The sequence below is a fragment of the Pinus tabuliformis genome, chromosome X (assembly GCF_031772625.1).
Source record: "Pinus tabuliformis cultivar Carrire ecotype Pingquan chromosome X, CPIR1, whole genome shotgun sequence".
Taxonomy (NCBI): domain Eukaryota; kingdom Viridiplantae; phylum Streptophyta; class Pinopsida; order Pinales; family Pinaceae; genus Pinus; species Pinus tabuliformis.
This window is the reverse complement of record NC_142308.1, coordinates 529,047,519-529,063,706: the sequence shown is the minus strand read 5'-3', so window position 1 is coordinate 529,063,706 and position 16,188 is coordinate 529,047,519. Positions and strand designations below refer to the sequence as shown.

Genomic DNA, 16,188 nt, shown 5'->3' with positions numbered 1-16,188 from the left:
GCTATAAATACTAATGTAATCTTAAAACTTAAATAAATAGATTTTTGGATATATTTTTTAATATAGGTTCACATCATTGCAAAAACTACCATTTCTCTTAACCTAACGTTTTATTTTAACATTATTATTAATAATTAATATAAGAATAAATAAAGAAATATAATTTATCCAGTTTTTCTTGATATGGTGATAAATATCTTTCATCATTTAACTGTTACAAACAATAATGCCTAAAAGGTAGTGGAAAGAGTTGATAAAAAGGGGTGTCAGTTAAAAAGGTGGAAACAATAATGACACCTCAATGTTGAAAACAATAAATAACACCCTTACTAGGTATATTGCCTTTCATTGTATTTATAATGAATTTTCAAATTTTTATGAATTTAAAAGCCTCTCACCGTATTCATAATGAGTTTTGAAATGTGTATGAATTTAAAATCTCTTTCCACCGCTCTTGGCGGGCTTTGAAACGCAAGTTATCTGAGAAGAACACAGGACTTGGTGGAGCAATAGTATTTTCAGGTGGGCGGCTCTGGGAAAAAATGAGTGAAAAGAAATCCGAAGATTCCTCAGAGATGTTATTGGGTCAGGTGGCCAATCCCTTGGCCGAAACGGGCAGGGGCAGCGAGAGGAGCAATGTGGCGCCAGCGGCAGAGACGGGCTCGGCCGAAACGGGCAGGGACAGCGAGAGAAGCAATGTGGCGCCAGCGGCAGAGACGGGCTCGGCCGAAACGGGCAGGGACAGTGAGAGGAGCAATGTGGCACCAGCGGCAGAGACGGGCTCGGCCGAAACGGGCGTGGACAGTGAGAGGAGCAATGTGGCGCCAGCGGCAGAGACGGGCTCGGCCGACCTCTGCGATTTTAAGCTGTTGCAGTGCTCCAACGCACCAATGTCGGAATGCGAGAACCAGCAGCAACAGTTGCCCAGGGCAACTGGGAGCACCAGAGGCCAGGGTAAGAAGCGGGGCAGGCCCCCCCGGGCTGTGGTGTTGCAGAGCTTCAGACCACCAATGTCGGAATGCGAGAAATATCAATTGCATCAGCAACAGCAGTCCAAGGCCACTGCGAGCATCAGAGGCCAGGGTAGGAAGCGGGGCAGGCCCCCCCGGGCTGTGCAGTTGCAGTGCTTCAACCCACCAGTGTCAGAATGTGAGAAACATCAATTGGAGCAGCAACACCAGTCCAACGCCACTGCGAGCATCAGAGGCCAGGGTAGGAAGCGGGGCAGGCCCAGGGCTGGGGAGTTGCAGTGCTTCAACCCACCAGTGACAGAATGTGAGAAAGATCAATTGCAGCAACAACACCAGTCCAACGCCACTGCGAGCATCAGAGGCCAGGTTAGGAAGCGGGGCAGGCCCAGGGCTGGGGAGTTGCAGTGCTTCAACCCACCAGTGTCAGAATGTGAGAAAGATCAATTGCAGCAGCAACACCAGTCCAACGCCACTGCGAGCATCAGAGGCCAGGTTAGGAAGCGGGGCAGGCCTAGGGCTGGGGAGTTGCAGTGCTTCAACCCAGCAGTGTCAGAATGTGAGAAACATCAATTGGAGCAGCAACACCAGTCCAACGCCACTGCGAGCATCAGAGGCCAGGGTAGGAAGCGAGGCAGGCCCAGGGTTGGGGAGTTGCAGCGCTTCAACCCACCGATGTCGGAATGCGAGAACCATCAATTCCTGCAGCAGCAGCCCAAGGCCACTGGGAGCTCCAGAGGCCAGGGCAGGAAGCGGGGCAGGAAGCCCCGGGCCGTGGAATTGCAGTGCTTAACTCCACCAATGTCGGAATGCGAGAAACATCAATTGCAGCAGCAACAAGAGTCGAAGGTCACTGCGAGCACCAGAGGCCAGGGTAAGAAGCGGGGCAGGAAGCCCCGGACCGTGTTACATGAGGGCAATGAGGATGGTGAGAAGAAGAGAGGGCGGAAACGCAAGGTTAAAGAGGAGCAGGAAGAAATTGGGGCAGAATTTGGGGTTTTGAAATTAATGAATGCGGGTAACGAAGATGATGTTAATGACGAGGATCGCAGAAATAAGGAAGCAACGAATGGCTTTCTGGAGTACAGTGCACCGGTTTCGAACACAGAGCCTAAATGGCCTGCGCCACTGAATTTACGCAATGAGGGGTTGAAGATTACCCTAACTCCTGATGTTTCCAAGGTTAAGAATACCAAGAAATTTGTCAGAAAATTGCAGATGGGGGTGGATCCTGATACTGGAGTCCGTGATTTTTCTCGGTATATTCCAGCAGAGGAGAATAAAATGAAGGCAACATCACAGAACACTGCGAATACGAATTGCCATCAGTGTAAAAGAAATGACAAAGGCAGAGTGGTCTATTGTTCCAAATGTCCAAAGAAGTACTGTCTTATCTGCATTCGAAAATGGTACCCTTCGCGAACGGAAGAGGAGATTGCACAGGTCTGTCCTTTTTGTCGGGGCCACTGTAATTGCAAAGCTTGTTTACGGCGATATCCCGAGGTCAGAGTGCCGACATTGGGGGCAGCCGAAAAGGTCCATTTTCTCTGGAACGTAATTTGCAGCGGCCTCCCTGTGGTCTCTAAGATTCATCTTGAGCAAATACTGGAACTCGAGGCAGAGGCCAGAATTCAGAGTAAACCAGTAGAAAGCCTGGACATTCCCGAAGCTAATGGCGAGGAAGAAAATGAGCGTCATTACTGTGACAACTGCAATACATCTTTAGTAAGTTTCCACAGAAGCTGCGAAGTCTGTAAGTATGATCTTTGTCTGTCTTGTTGTCGTGAGCTTCGGGAAGGGTCACAGCCTGGAGGTGATTCAGGAAAGAGATCAGTTGAAGATGCCGAGGCAGAGAATGAGGAGGATGCCGAACAAAAAGAAATGACAGGTCAGTTGGATTCTGCACCATTGCCTGATTTTAAAGTTAATTCTGATCTTTCAATCCCATGTCCACGTTGTTGCTGTGCAAAGAAATTGTTAGAATTAAAGTGCACGCAGTCTGGGCCAAATTGGGTTGCAAACATAGAGAGAAAAACACAAGAAGTTGCCAGAAATTTTCAATTTCCATTGGAATTAAGGGATTCACAGCCATGTTCTGTGTGCTTCAAGCCTAATTTTGAGCATTCTGATAAGCTAAGAAAAGCTGCTAACAGGCAGGATGGCAGCGACAACTATTTGTATTGCCCAACCGTTCAGGGCGAGACTCTTGAGCATTTTCAGAAACACTGGAGAAGAGGTGAGCCTGTGATTGTTGGAAATGTCTTGGATAATACTGGACTGAGTTGGGAGCCAATGGTCATGTGGCGGGCTTTCAGGGAAACCAGTGACAGGTTTTCGGAGGAGACACACACGGTGCATGTCATTGATTGCCTGGATTGGTATTCGGCTGAGGTCAATATACATAAGTTTTTTGATGGTTATCAGAAGGGAAGGTGCCACCGTAATCTCTGGCCTGAGATGTTGAAGTTGAAGGATTGGCCTCCTGCAGATTTATTCGAAAAGCGTCTGCCACGGCACGGTGCTGAATTTATTAACGCCTTACCTTTCAAGGAGTACACCCATCCTAAATTTGGGATTCTAAATCTTGCCACAAAACTTCCACCGCACTGCTTGAAGCCTGATTTAGGTCCCAAAACATACATAGCTTATGGCACCAGGGAAGAACTTATTAGAGGGGATTCAGTCACTAAGTTGCACTGTGACATGTCTGATGCTATCAATGTCATAATGCATACTGCCCAGGTCAATTTCTCAGGTTCCCACCAAAATCAGATAGAGAAATTGAGACAAAAGTACAGGCAAATTGATGGGCTGCCAGAGATTTCAGAGAAGATGGAGAACCTAAACTCAGAATTTGGAGGTGCTCTATGGGATATTTTTCGGAGAGAGGATGTACCCAAATTGTGTGCTTATTTGGAGAAACACAAAAGAGAATTCAGGCACATTAACAATCAGTGTCTTGAAGACGTTATTCATCCAATTCATGATCAGACTTTTTACCTGAACGCTGAGCATAAGAGGAAGCTGAAAGAGGAATATGGAGTAGAGGCATGGACATTTGAACAACATCTTGGCGAGGCAGTCTTTATTCCAGCTGGGTGTCCTCATCAAGTTCGAAACCTCAAGTCATGTATTAAAGTTGCCCTTGATTTTGTATCGCCTGAGAATTTACAGGAATGTATTCGGTTGACTGAGGAGTTCCGCTTGCTTCCCAAGGGCCACAGGGCGAAAGAAGACAAGTTGGAGGTGAAGAAGATGGTTCTCCATGCGATGGAATCTGCCATGAAGGAGCTCGACAGCTTGACCATGGTTACTGAGGAATCAAACGAGGGGAAGGGTACAGGGTTGTAGAAAATGTGTAAAGGGTACAGGGTTGTACAAAATGTGGATTCAAGCTGCTGCTGTTACGTTTTTGAGTGCCCCACTTATTTTGAGGATGCTTTTTTTTGGTTTTGTCCAGATTTTTCCATGAACATGATAAAAAGTTGCTCTACTATTTGTTAAATAAAATGCTATAGTACTCTATGCACCTGCTATGCACCTCAGTTTTTTAAAATGATTTGTTTCTTTATGGTAAGTAGTCCCTGCGAAGATAAAAGAAACAAACAAAAATAAAATAAATCAATTTTTGCAAATCATTGGTAAAAGAACTTGTACTTGGATGTAACAGGCTGTAAATCGGAATTGGAAGACAAAAGGATATTGTGTGAAAAAGTCGAAATATAGAAAAACAAAAATAGAAATATATCAATTTTTCAAATCATTTGTAAAAGAACTTATATTCAGATTTAACAGGGTGTAAACAGAATTAAAAGACAAAACAATATTTTCTCAAAAAGTTGAAATACAGATAAACAAAAATATAAATAAATCAATATTGCCAATCATTTGTAAAATAACTTATGCTAAAATGTAACAGGCTGTAAACAGAATTGGAAGACAAAAGGATATTGTATTAAGAAGTTGAAATACAGATAACAATCCATGAACAGGATAAAAAGTTGCTATATATTTTTTTAAAGATTTGTTAAATAAAATGTTATAGTACTCTATGCAGCTGCTATGCACCTCAGTTTTTTAAAATGATTTGTTTCTTTATGGTAAGTAGTCCCTGCGAGATAAAAAGAAACAAACAAAAATAGAAATAAATCAATTTTTGCAAATCATTGGTAAAAGAACTTGTACTTCGATGTAACAGGCTGTAAATCAGAATTGGAAGACCAAAGGATATTGTCTGAAAAAGTTGAAATACAGAGAAACAAAAATAGAAGTAAACCAATTTTGCAAATCATTTGTAAAAGAATTTATATTCAGATGTAACAGGTTGTAAACAGAATTGGAAGACAAAAGAATACTGTCTCAAGAAGTTGAAATACAGATAAATAAAAATAGAAATAAATCAAATATTCAAATCATCTGTACAAGAACTTATACTAAAATGTAACAGGCTGTAAACATAATTGGAAGACAAAAAGGTGTTGTGTTAAGAAGTTGAAATACAGATAACAATCCATGAACAGGATAAAATGTAGCTATATATATATATTTTTAAAGATTTGTTACATAAAATGCTATAATTCTCTATGCACCTGCTATGCACCTCAGTTTTTTAAAATGATTTGTTTCTTTATGTTAAGAAGTTGAAATACAGATAACAATCCATGAACAGGATAAAAGGTAGCTATATATATTTTTTTAAAGATTTGTTATATAAAATGCTATAATTCTCCATTCAGCTGCTATGCACCTCAGTTTTTTAAAATGATTTGTTTCTTTAGGTTAAGAAGTTGAAATACAGATAACAATCCATGAACAGGATAAAATGTAGCTATATATTTTTTTTAAAGATTTGTTATATAAAATGCTATAATTCTCTATGCACCTGCTATGCACCTCAGTTTTTTAAAATGATTTGTTTCTTTACGGTAAGTAGTCCCTGCAAAGATAAAAAGAAACAAACAAAACTAGAAATAAATCAATTTTTACAAATTATTGGTACAAAAACTTGTACTTGGATGTAACAGGCTGTAAATCAGAATTGGAAGACAAAAGGATTTGTGTGAAAAAGTTGAAAGAGAAAAAAATAGAAGTAAATCAATTTTTCAAATCATTTGTAAAAGAACTTATATTCAGATGTAACCGGCTGTAAACAGAATTGTCTATTGGAAGAGAAGAATATTGTCTCGAAGGAGTTGAAATACAGATATACAAAAAAATAGAAATAAATCAATATCGCAAATCATTTGTAAAAAACCTTATACTAAGATTTAACAGACTGTAAATAGAATTGTAAGACAAAAGCATATTGTGTTAAGAAGTTGAAATACAGATAACAAAAATAAAACTAAATCAATATCGCAAATCACTGGTAAATAATTTTTACTAAGATGTAATAGGCTGTAAACAGAATTGGAAAACAAAAGGATATTGTCTCAAAAACTTATAAGTCGAAATACAGATAGACAAAACAGGCTGTAAACAGTATTGGAAAACCAAAAGGATATTGTGTCAAGAAGTTATACAGATAAACAAAACAGGCTGTAAACAGAATTAGAAGACAAAAGGATATTGTATCAAAGAAATTGAGATACAGGTATGTGGCAGTATTTAGTTTACAGTAGTTTTAAACACAAATCAGGATCACATACTCAGTAGTGACATCGATCCACAAAGTTTTGTTGATCTAGCTAGACTTTCATATTCAGAAACCAAAGAAATAAGTGTATATAAATTGTAGCTATTTAAATTTTAAGATTTTAAATGCCTAATGTACTCTCAGACAGCCCAAAACAAATGAATGTACCGTTTCCTGGTAGACAACGCCCTATATTAATTTGTTTTTTTGAAAGTTGTGTTTGACACTGTTAGTGTTTCAAAGTTATGTTTGAGAGTATTAATTTATGATATTTTTCTTGTTTACCGCTATTTCATTTTTATAAACCGCTTAAATCCCACCAGTGCCTTTCCTTTCAACTTTTCCAATAAAGTTTAAGTGGATAATACAATATGCACTAAACCCAACACAAATCAAGCATGGGCAATTAATTCCGTACTTTATTTGTGATAAATGAGACGAACATGCGCTATTAGCTTCCATAACATTGGTATTAATGCTCACATATGCCAAAATGCCACGCATCTTCCAATACATTTATTATTCAACAACTTTAGGTTTTCTCTGGTTTTGTATTCACTAACTATTCGCACATGTCCCAAAGGATTCTTACACAAGTGAAGACAACTCGACAGACAAGAAAATTATGTCCAAATTTTGGGATACTAAACCTTTGTGGCTTCCAGAAATTCATAGCGCTGTACCAATACAATATACATGTTTCCATGTTTCCTGCGCATGGAGGATTATGTGGTAAATACCTCTTCTGCATGCGTGTTGTCCACACACGTTTCTCTTTTTAAGTGCTTAAATAACCATATGTTCATTGGGGTTTATAAATTAGAATATATTTTTGAATGTTTCTGGCCTAATGTTAAATAATGTAATGGTAATCCATTTAATATAAAATAGAAAGATGTAACTCAGGGTTGTCCACCATTATGGCTGTGGACCATGATGCTGCAGATTCCTTGAAGGAAAATTAAAATCGAATATTAATATTATTTCATGCTTGTGGATCATAATGCGATGTTCCCTTATTTCTAATAGTTGATAATCAAACGCCACCATTCAGGCTTAAAATAGAAAGATTTAATTCAGATTGGTCGACTATAATGGTTGAGATCGATGTTAGGGCTATCTGTTTTGATGTAGTGTTATCTTTTTATTTTTTATTTTTATTATTTTTTTGTTGGTTTGTTTGTGTTTTTAGGAGATCAAGTTGAGTTTAGGTTGGGTTAGTAGATGGAATAATATCAATTAAGTAATAATGAAATGAATAATATCAATTAAGTAATAATGAAATGTAATATTTATTATTAGAATTATGTAATCAAGTTTTATTATCAATTTAAGTTTGTGGGGTTTTGGTGTTTGGAATTGATTTGTAAAAAATTCGTTTTTGTTTAAATTTCTGAAAACGTCATCCATATTTCATACCGTAGAAAAATATAAATAATAAAAAAGCAAATCCCATCGCCAACTCAAAACTCTGGAATTTTAATTTTGTAATTAATAAAATTTTATGAATGATTTTTTCATTAATAATGTAGTCAGCCCAGTTTTTCTCATGCAGAGTGGAATTAATTGAATGCGCATTTGAATAAAAAGTGTCCTGTGCATTGAACGATATGAATATACATGGAAACGGTCCTTATTGTGACTCTTAATTACACGTGTCTCCCTTGCAAATGCTTCAGCTATTGCTTGCACATTTTCTCCAGGTGGCAAGCAGACGTGGAGGTAAGGAGATACAAAGCGATCTGCTTGACATGGAACGAAGGAACTGCTTTGCGTGGAGACCCCACGTAAAGCTTAACCAAATGGAGTACTGTAACATTTGAGTATAGTAGTCCTCCATGGTCTGGCTTCATGGGAAGATATAGTCTCTGCTGATAATAACCATGCCATTTTTTTTTAACTGAATATGTCGCTAGTGCAGTCGTAGTTGTTGTTGGTAGATGAGAAGCCTACTATGTCTATATTCATGGATGAATTGGGTGCGGGGATTGGATATGAATGGAAAGGAAGGTATTGGAGATATTATTTATATGTAGTTATATTTTATTTAGAGCAGTGGAGTTGAGTTATGTATTAGATTAGTTGCGTAGATTTATGCATGTTAATTTTATTAGCATTATTAAAAGTATTTTACAAGTGTATGTATCATATTTATTTATTTTTATTTGCACGAGATAATTAATTAATGTTTGTATGACTAATTAACTAGGATAAGTGTAAGTTGTTTTCAATGCATGTTTACACCTTTCTAGATTCATTATTATAAGGCATTAGTTCACCAGATTGATTTATTTTTATTGAGACAATTAATTAATGGCTGCATGGCCAATCAACTAGAATAATTGTAAATTGACTTCAAACATGTCCACATCTCTCGATTCACTACTATAAAGCATTAGTTCACCCATGTTCTTTTTCTATTTTTTTTAGGAGGGTGATTCACAAGTGCATGCATCATATTTATTTATTTTCATTTGCATGAGACAATTAATTAATGTTTGCATGGCCAATTAACTAGGATAAGTGTAAGTTGTTTTTAATGCATGTCCACATCTCTCTTGATTCACTCCTATGAGGCATTAGTTCACCAGATTTATTTATTTTCACCTGCATGAGACAATTAACCAATGGTTGCATGGCCAATAAACTAGGATAATTGTAAGTGGTCTTCAATGCATGCCCACATCTCTCTAGATTCACTACTATAAGGCATTAGTTCACCCATGTAGAACATATGGTATGTAATTTGTAATTTTTTTTTTCCTGAATATAATTCATTAATTTTTTCTCTCTTTTTTTTGGTGTGAATAGAAGTCATTTATTTTTTTTCTCAAATTTCTCATTATTCTTTCCTACTTGCAAGTTTTGTTCATTTTTTCTATCTATATCATTAAGAGGGTGCTTCACTCTATCTATATCATTAAGAGGGTGCTTCACAAGTGCATGCATCCTATTTATTTATTTTTATTTGCATGGCCAATTAATTAGGATAAGTGTAAGTTGTTTTTAATGCATGTCCACGTCTCTCTAGATTCACTACCATGAGGCATTAGTTCACCAGATTTATTTATTTTCACCTGCATGAGACAACTAACTAGTGGCTGCATGGCCAATAAACTAGGTTAATTGTAATGGTCTCCAATGCATTTCCACATCTCTCTAGATTCACTACTATAAGGCATTAGTTCACCCATGTAGAACATATGGTATGTAATTTGTAATTTTTTTTTTTGCCTGTGAATAGAATTCATTTATTCTTTATCTCTTTTTTTGTGTGAATAGAAGTCATTTATTTTTTTTCTCAAATTTCTCATTATTCTTTCCTACTTGCAAGTTTTGTTCATTTTTTCCTATCTATATCATTAAGAGGGTGCTTCACAAGTGCATGCATCCTATTTATTTATTTTTATTTGCATGAGACAATTAATTAATATTTGCATGGCCAATTAATTAGGATAAGTGTAAGTTGTTTTTAATGCATGTCCACATCTCTCTAGATTCACAACTATGTAATTAGGATAAGTGTAAGTTGTTTTTAATGCATGTCCACATCTCTCTAGATTGACTACTATAACACATTAATTCACCATATTTATTTATTTTCACTTGCATGAAACAATTAACTAATGGTTGCATGGTCAATTAACTAGGATAATTGTAAGTTGTCTTCAATGCATGTCTACATCTCTCTATATTCACTACCATAAGACATTAGTTCACCCATGTAGAGCATGGTATGTAATTTGTATTTATTTTTTTCACTATGAATATAATTCATTTATTCTCTCTCTCTTTTTGGTGTGAATAGAAGTCATTTATTTATTTTTCTCAATTTTCTGGTTATTCTTTCCTACTTGCAAGTTTTGTTCTTTTTTTTCTATCTATATCATTAAGAGGGTGCTTCACAAGTGTATGCATCCTATTTATTTATTTTCATTTGCATGAGACAATTAACTAATGTTTGCATGAGGATAAGTGTAAGTTGTTTTCAATGCATATCCACATCTCTCTAGAATCACTACTATGAGACATTAGTTCACTAGATTTATTTATTTGCACTTGCATGAGACAATTAACTAATGGTTGCATGACCAATTAATTAGGATAATGGTAAAGTTGTCTTCAATGCATGTCCACATCTCTCTAGATTCACTACTATAAGGCATTAGTTCACCCATGTAGAGCATATGGTATGTAATTTGTATTCTCTTTTTTTATTTATTTTATTTTTATCTGTGAATAGAATTAATTTTTGTTCTCTCTTTTTGGGGTGAATAGAAGTCATTTATTTATTTTTCTCAATTTTCTCATTATTCTTTCCTACTTGCAATTTTTGTTCATTTTTTTCTATCTAGATCCATTTTGTGGAGGTTTAGTTATCATTAAGAGGCTTCTTCACAAGTGCATGCATCGTATTTATTTATTTTCATTTGCATGAGACAATTAATTAATGTTTGAATGGCCAATTAACTAGGATAAGTGTAAGTTGTTTTCAATGCATGTCCACATCTCTCTAGATTCACTACTATGAGACATTAGTTCACCAAATTGATTAATTTTCACTTGCATGAGACAATTAACTAATGGTTGTATGACCAGTTAACTAAGCTAATTGTAAGTTGTCTTCAATGCATGTCCACGTCTCTCTAGATTCACTACTATAAGGCATTAGTTCACCCATGTAGAGCATATGGTATGTAATTTGTATTCTCTCTTCTTTTTTTTTGTTCCCTATGAATAGAATTAATTTATCTTTCTCTCTCTCTTTTTGGTGTGAATAGAAGTCATTTATTTATTTTTTCCATTTTCTCATTATTCTTTCCTACTTGCAAGTTTTGTTCATTTTTTCTATCTAGATCCATTTTGGTTCAGTTACAATTTCAAGTGGTATTAGAGCCCACAAATTTCACATGGTATCAAAGCCCATGAATTCTAGGAAGGAGGAGCATAATCAATATTTTTGCAGGAACTGAAGATTGGAGCTATTAGAAAGAATGAAGTTTCCACCTTCCACAATTTTCATGCTATATAACTATTTTGAATGGAAGCTACAAATTCTACTTCAACTTAGAAGTAGATGCTTGTGTTCGATAATCATGGCACTCTAGATTGAACCAAATTTCGCAGTTGAAAAATTCAAATACTTCAACTGCATGGATGAGGCCTTCAGTCTCCTACGCTTACCAATTTCTCGAGAATTATTGTTTCATGTTGAAGCATACACCACTTCAAATGAAGTTTGGGACACTTTGGGAGAGACTCTTGGGGAAGCAGGATGAGATGTGGGGTCACATACTTGAAAGTGAGCTCAACTAATTAGATCCAAGTAGTTTTGAAACTATTTAATGTTTCTTCGCAAGGTTCAAAGCCTTGTTACTTTGGTTGTAATGATAGATAATTGAAAAATCTAAGCAAGAAAGCTAATTAATTCTTTGCCATGTTGTTACAATTGGGTCTAGTGTATGGCTGTGTTTGTCTCCACTCTTCACATAGTCATACTTGCAACATGAGCAACCTGGAAGATGCCCACACTCATGCTTTTATTGAATCCTTGATACTTGAGAAAGATGTGCTCATAAAGATAGGCACATTGAAAAGTTCCAAAGTCCATCACTTGTTGTGCATGACAGGAGAAGGGTCAACTTGAAATCCAATAAGAATTCTAGGTTAAGCTCATAAACGTGGGCACATTGAAAAGTTCCAAATCCCATGTACTTGATGTGCATGAAAGGAGCAAGGTCAATTTAAGATCCAATCAGTAATCCAATGGCAAAGGAAAGGCGAAGGACCCAGATCCACGAAAGGGAGGCAATCCCAAACCCTCTAGATGAATCTACTAGCTCGAAGGAAAATAAGGTCAATAAGGGGAAATCAAAATGTAGTTATTAAAACTGCACGGTTACCATCCAAAATCATCATGCATCAAGAAAATTTTTTATCTCATGGTGTAGAATCTTCAACAAAACAATCTTAGTAATTATATTCCTAATAGTGCTAAGAAGAAGTAAGGAGAAAGAGTACCTAAAACAAGAGGGAATTCACATGCATTAATTTCTATTCATTCTTCTCTTAATGCATGGATCATAGATTTGGAGTTTCACATCACATGACATTCCCAAAACATACTCTCCCATCTTCAAAACCATATGCTAGTCCTTCTATTCTCATGGGAGATGATTCTCCCGTGGAGGCAGTGGGACAAGGGAGGGTCGATCTTGGAGATGGAAGTTTCGAGACTGTCTTGTGTATTTCAAATATTTCACTAAATCTTCTCTTTATGTATAAAACAATACATACCAACATTGAAAGAAGAGTTGAATTCACCCCATATTCAATAAACATATATGACATGCAAGATAAGTCCAAACTTGTAGTTGGTAAGGTAAATCATCAATCTTGTTTGTACTTTTTTTTTTAATTTGTTCATCAATTTGATTCCACTTTACTACTACCACATGCAAATGGTCAAAGTAGAATTAAGCATGAAAGTTTTGGACTTTTAAATTTCAGATATAGGTAACAACTTAGCAACTAGGGGATGGTAAAAGGCCTACCTACCATAGAATTTTCCGATGGAGTTTGTTAAAGATGTGATGTTGGCTTGATGAGGCCTGACCCAAGTTCAGAGTTAATTAGACAAACAAATCCCTATACTACTGGCCCTTTCAGCAACAGCCCGCGGAGCGCAGACTGAGGTCTCACCCGAAGCAGTATGGGGGGATGCTGGAACTGAGTTTCCGCACCCTTGAGATGTTTGAGGTGTCTCTTTAGTCCAGTTGTGAATCAGCTTCGTGCATGTCCCTTTGCGCTTTCTTAAGACTTGTGGTATCTTCGTGATTGGTTACAATTATCTTCGCATAGCCCTAGCCAGGGATTGCGGTGCTTTCGTGCTGCTAAGGCTACAATCTGTGCTACTTCCCCAAGTTATAACATGGATCTTACTTATCTTTCTTGTAAGAGTTAGTTAACTTCGCATAAACAGATACTTATCTTATGTTCAACTATTCAACACATTCATATAAGTTCATGCAACATATAAACAGTAAACTTGCAAGTCATACCCAATATACTCTAATGCACAAAACAGGAAAAGATACATGGAATGATAAGAAAATTCTCTTTATTACTTCAATTGGTTACAGACTTGACTCACCCTGCACACTCAGCTGCAGGGGTCCGCGCACTCAGTTGCGGACTACTAGGCCTCTGTGCACTCAACTATAGAGCCTTCCCCTACTCTACGACCCAAAGACACCACTTTTCACTTAGACTTCTATTCCATCCAAATCATATCTCCATTATATTCTTATTAGATTAGATATCTTTTAAAACTTAGAGCCTCACTCTATTTATACAATCCCATGATCCGCGGACCATGGGTAGAACTCTTAAGCTGACATTACATTACAAAAGTAAGGGCGGACAACCCTATGACTCAATTACAATCTTCACGCTCTGCGCCCACAAATTGCGGAGTCTTTATATTGGACTTAGTCAAAACTTGGGCTCTAAGCTCAAAACCTACCTTGGGGGATCCCGCGCCTAACAAGCCCCCAACACAAACATCGTGATTCGCCCTCGAGCCACTCGGTCGGTGCGGAGATCTTCACGTAGAGACCTCCCAATTTTGCTCGGACCGCTGCGAGGTCGGCAACGCACTGAGCCGCTGCCTGTTGTATCTCTTGGACGTGCTGCTCAAAATTACATAACTGCTTTCCTGCATTTGCACCTATGTCCCCTGCATCTGCGCGAGCTTGCCTTCAATTGTTGCTGTGATGATGAAGGCCTCATCAATCCATGGTTGGATGCACGCCTTCAAAACAACTTCTTTGTGCCACACCACGTCTACCTGCTCCTTAAGTGCCTTGGCCTGTTGCATCTACACGAGCCTCTGTGTAAGGGCCACCGTCTACATGGTCCCTTTTATGTCGTCATACTGTTGCTGTAGCTCACGCACCTCTGTCTCCAAGCATTGTATGTTTAGGTCCTCCTGCAGAGCGGTGAGAACCTTAAACAACTCTTCCAACATTTTGGTGCAGTCCTTCACTGCACTGCTGATCTCTTCGATGCCCGCTATGATGGCACTAACGCGCTATTCACTCATCTCTGGAGGAGTTGAAGGCTACGCTTTCAACTGCAGCTCTGCTATCTAGAGGTTCAACTCTATTTGAACCTTGGCCATCTCTTCTCACGCGTCGCGCACCCCTGCTGCTAACCTCTGGATGTGCGCCTCTGTTGGGATGGCCAACTTAGGGACCATTTGGTAGGCTTCTTCAAGTACCTTCACCATCTTCTTGTTCTGGGACACGACCTCGTTGCGCTACAAGCTCAACTGTTCCATGTTGATCCTTTGCTCGCTTAACACCTACAGCGCGCGACTCTCCCTAGCCCGCAGTTCTGTAGTAATCCCATCCTGCAGAACATAGAGCGTCTCCCGAGGGATCATGGCCATTTTGATTCCTATTCCCTTCAACGCACTGACCATGGGCTAGTCGACCTCCTTTGCTGTAACCAGTGCCCTCTTCGGTAACACTATTGTGTTGGTCATACAAGCGCGCAACATCTCCTTGGCTATGGCCATTCCTACTACGAGGTTGGTCGAGAGAGTGCCAGCCTGAGGAGTGCACACCTGCAACTCCTGAATCTGTGCTCAGAGGGCCCCCAACATAGTCTGATTCTCCTCCGTGAATTGCCGGAGGGCCTCTGCAGTGACATCGCGCACTGTTTCCCCTATGTCATGCAAATCTCCCTCAGTGAGAGTGATCAAGTCAAAAGAAGTCTTAAATGCTTTTGAATTCTTTCACAACCCTACCTGCTCTCTTGGGCGCTGGCACTTTAACTGTGTTGATGCTGTTTGCAGGTCCACGCCACCCTCCTCTGTCTCTGTGTCCATCTCCTGTTCCTGCGACTTCCGGCCCTCGCGTTCTTTATTTGCTGCCTTCTGCGCTTCTACTGCGACCTTCTGCTATGCTACTGCTGCCTTCGCAGCGTCCCATGCCTCCTGCGCCTTTGCTGCTGCTGCCTCTTTCCTTCTTTTCTCTGTTAACTACACCACCCACAGTTTGGCTTCCTCCTTATTTTTCTATGCAGCAAACTTGTTTGTGTCCACCGCGGAGATGTCTGGAGCGCGCCACTCCGGCGACCATGCCTAGAGTACATCGAAGATAACATCATCCATGGCTATGTACAGTAGTTCATTCCACTTCTTCGCGGGGTCCTTGTGTGCCCTGATGTAGATGTGATGGAAGTCTGCCTTGAACTCCATGAAGCTTTGTAAGCCGTTATAGACAGTGGGCGATAGCCGTGGTGTCTAGTCAATTTAACGTCTTAAATTGCTCTACATAAATTATCAATCCGGGTATCGTAAACTAATGAAGTGTGGTGCACTATATGTGCTTACTTAACCTTTCTCTTACTTCGTCGTTTTATAGTTTATGTTGTTTTTGGGGTTTTGTTCTTGTTGCTTTTCTAAAGTGTTTAATGCAACTTAAAACATGTTATTGATGGAGTTAGTATTTAAACAAAAGTGTAAATATACAACTAGTTCAATCGAAATAAAATGCAATAATCAAATAATGAGAGAAT

The 16,188-nt window shown here is 38.5% G+C and overlaps 1 pseudogene; it reads left to right on the top strand.

The window, feature by feature from the left end:
• Positions 1 to 406: 406 nt before the first annotated feature.
• Positions 407 to 4,508, top strand: LOC149141048 (lysine-specific demethylase JMJ27 pseudogene; annotated as a pseudogene).
• Positions 4,509 to 16,188: the final 11,680 nt, after the last annotated feature.